This window comes from Erpetoichthys calabaricus, chromosome 10 (genome assembly GCF_900747795.2).
Source record: "Erpetoichthys calabaricus chromosome 10, fErpCal1.3, whole genome shotgun sequence".
In the NCBI taxonomy this organism is placed as follows: domain Eukaryota; kingdom Metazoa; phylum Chordata; class Cladistia; order Polypteriformes; family Polypteridae; genus Erpetoichthys; species Erpetoichthys calabaricus.
Genome location: NC_041403.2, coordinates 87461056 through 87465027, shown reverse-complemented (window position 1 = coordinate 87465027; position 3972 = coordinate 87461056).

Below are 3972 nucleotides of genomic sequence, written 5' to 3'. Positions count from 1 at the left end.
ACACAGAACACACATTAAATGCATGTGTTCCAAATAACGATATATTATTTACCCTATACAATTCCAGGCACCTCACATGCAGATAAAGGGCCTTGAGCTGGGAGAACTTTTGCCCGAGTTGAGCTGTGGAGGTGGGGGGAAGGCATAGCAGGCTGCTTGTGCTGATTGACACATTTGCAAAACAAAAGTCGCTAATGGATAGGAGCGAAGGAATTTAAGGTGGCCCTGGATTACAAGTTTTTTTGTAGGCTTCAGAGATTCTAGCGTTAGAGGCTTGGATCTTGGTTTTTATCCGGGATACTCGAAAGCCCAGGCACTCAGACTCCTCTCTAAGTTTCGCAAGAACCTCGATCAGATCCTCCATTGAACACATTATGAAAATAGCCAAAGGCTGCAAAGAAACTCTGCTGATATTCATGTTTGCACTCCATGGGAACCATCAGTACCAGGATGCAGTTGATGGTAGACTTCTTAGTTGTAACACCAGACTGCACCGGTCACTGGTAGATGAGCAAGTGATCATGGATGCTATTGAGGATGACCCTAGCAAGATCTTTACTCGGCACAATGACTAGTGCTATCCCCCCTATAGTTGCAGCAATCCAGGCGATCACCCTTCCCTTTTCAGATAGGGACAACAAGTCCTGTTTTTCCAGTCAGTTGGGGATGATGCCTGTCTCCCAAATGGAAACAAAGACTGCCTGCAATGCAAGGAAGACATCCTTCCCACCAGCATGGAGAAGTTCACCCTAGATATAAGAGTCCCCTTAGCCTTTCCCTGTTTTTGATTATTCATTCCAAAGAGACAGGATAACTAACTGACAATGGATTAAAATTATTACAGTTCTTGGTCATTTTCCACTGCAGTGAAACAAAGACATAAGTCATCCACATCTAGGGATATAACAAAAGTTAAATGCCAAAAAAATTTTTTTAACATGCTGTCATGCAGGAACCAGCCCTGGATGGAATGCCAATCCATTGTTGCACACCTTCACAGTCAGCTGGCAGCACACTGCAAGAAGAGATGATTGTGGGTGAGTTATGGTTACACAGGATTTTGAGGTCATTCAAAAGATTTTTGTATCCGTGTCATTTTTGTACCTGTCTGTTATGCTGGATTAGGAAGAGCCAGAGATCTCGGTGTTGCTAATAGCCAAAGCACATCAATAGAATTAAATAAATTAATTATAAAAGTCAGTGTGGTTACATGGTGGTTACTAAATGACCCGTGTCTTACTTGTGGTGTGAAAATATAAAGCATCAATCATTGTATCTGATTCAAACTGTGAGCCTGAGCGAGTTGCTTAATCTTCCTGTTTCACATTAGTCAAAAGTATATAATATATCCTGATCATCATCAACATAATAGTAATAACAATATTAATAATAACAATAAAAACTAACTTCATGCTTAAAAAGGGTGCTTTACAGATAAAAGAAACTTATTCCAATTTAACTGCAAAAGTGCAATAATAAAGACTCTTCATTCCAAAATCAAATAAAAAAATACCTCTATTACTTCAGCTTTGAGGCAGACATACACATATGACCATGTAGCAAACTGATAATACAAAAATAACAATTCAATGTAAATAAATGTTGAATTCTTAAGAACTATTCTGCTACTGTTTTGGATTTTTAAATATAGAAATAACATATTGTAATCCTTTCCTACAGTTCTTCAAAGATCTATGTGATAAACATTCATTTTTGCCTGTTAGTTTGATACAGTGTTGGTTAATACAAGCTGGATGATTTAAGTTTATGCAAAATAAATAAATAAATAAATATGACCTCTAGGTTTCTGGACTTTTTATAATTTTAATTAAGATTTAAACACATTAGCAGCTTGACTATAGAAAGAAATTAATCACAGAAAGCCTCGTTTGAATAATTTCAAATTAAAATAAAACATATTGACTAGTTTCTATGAGAAATAACATGCTTCATCCATTAATTTTCAATGTCCTCTTCTTCAAATATCAGGCTTGCTTTCATGCTACCGTGATTGTAAAGGCATTACATTCAATCTCATGTAGAATATCCGTCACACAGTTGCAAAGAGTAGTATTAAACAGTAATGAAAAAGAAAATCTCCTTGTATTTATTATCAACCTATTTGTGCTTGACATTTGTTTACTCTGTGCTTTGTACATTATGTCAAAAAAAGGTAGCATGTCTAACACAAATGCCACACAGTGCAAATTGTACCAAAATTGCTAGAGATTAATTAAAGACCCTCAAACCTGAAGAGCCTTTCAAAGTAATGGTATTTGAAATTTACAATCAGAGTGACCTAAGGTCTCCTTTAATGTTAATAAGTATCTGCTAATGTTCCTTTGGCTATGTTTAGAGCTCCATGTAACATAAGGGCACAGGCAGATTGATGACTTCTACAAGGGGCCCAGCAGGCAGTTCATGAAACCTTTAAAATATGCAGTTTGGTAATGAAACTATCACATTCATTTACTGCTTTTAGGTCATTGAATATTTTTTTCTTTCATTCTAAAGCAAGTTGATATATTTGTTTGAGTGAGTAGGACCAATAGTGTCAGGGCATTGAAAATCTGCAGCCCTCTAGTAGGTCTGAAATAGCTGCTGATAATTGACACAGGCCTAAAATGAGAATCTTTATCATTCTATCACTTCCTTGGGTTTATCCACGGGTAGCCTAATAACTGACCACGACCACACATCCTCAGAGGACAAACAGATGGTGCGTAAAACATTCTACTGTTTTTTTTTTATCCTTTAGGTATTCATTATTTATTATGAATAGACCAATGTTAAGGTTGAGTAAGAAAATTGGACTTCAGATCTGATAAATATACATTTTATGAGTCTTTTGGGACTTCAACTTAGTCCTTAGCCCTCTGGGGTAGTACCTAATTGGAAAGGTCCTGCTAAGAGGAGTAAAAGGTAACCCTTTCACAATTGTTTTATTCAGGGATATTGAGATGCCTTTTGCATGGCATGCAGGGTGTGCATCTCTTCAGAACAGAGGTATAAATGGCAGCACTTGATTAGTTTAAATGTCTTAATACAATCACAGGAGAAAATGAAATGCCAAGTTAAATGGTACAAAACACAGAAAGGTGTACAGTTACATTATAAAATGATAACAGTATGCGTGATTACTATGGATTGCACATGACTGATGCTCGAGCTATACACCAAGCACATATATGCAAATTTTGTCTTCCCTTCCATATCCTTTAAACATGGGTTGCTAAAGTCTATCCTGGCAGCATCACATTCAAAGCCAAAATTCATAATGATCTAAATACTACTCCACCACAGCTCACTTTAACATACACACAACTGCAAACTCATTCATTCCATGCCAGTTTAGAGGTGATTACAGCACACTGGGCATCGCTGTAAGAACCAAATCAGAATGGAAAACAGGAATGATTCCAAATGTCACAAAGCATGTTCTTCTCTCTTTTCAGGTGGGGACAAGAAGCATTCGTGAGAAGACATATCCCAAAAAGAAACCAGAAATCAAATGGGGACGACAGTGACCAGTAGGGCTGAAGTTGCATGCAGCGTCACAACTAGAGGGTTACTTTTATTTTTTCAGCAGTCACTATGGAGAAAAGTACAGCAGTTCAATTTAATGTACACTTACAACAATGAGATAAAAACTTTATCTACTGTATACATTACAATGTTATTAGCTATTATTATTTGTGCATTGTGTTGTGGTGCCTGCTGTCTTCGAAGAGCTGATGGATTCTTCTAATGTGACAGTGTAATCTACCCAGTACTATTATCCTTTTATTTACATGGTGTTCTGTTTTTTCTCTCTTTGTGTATAGTGTTTCTCCTCACATTGCATGTTTTGCCACATTTTCTTTTTTTTGGTTTATATAATTATAAAAATTGAAACAAAATTCAGTGTTAAAAAATCAGTTAATTTGACATGTACCGTTATAACATTATAATTATAATGTAGAAAATTTTATA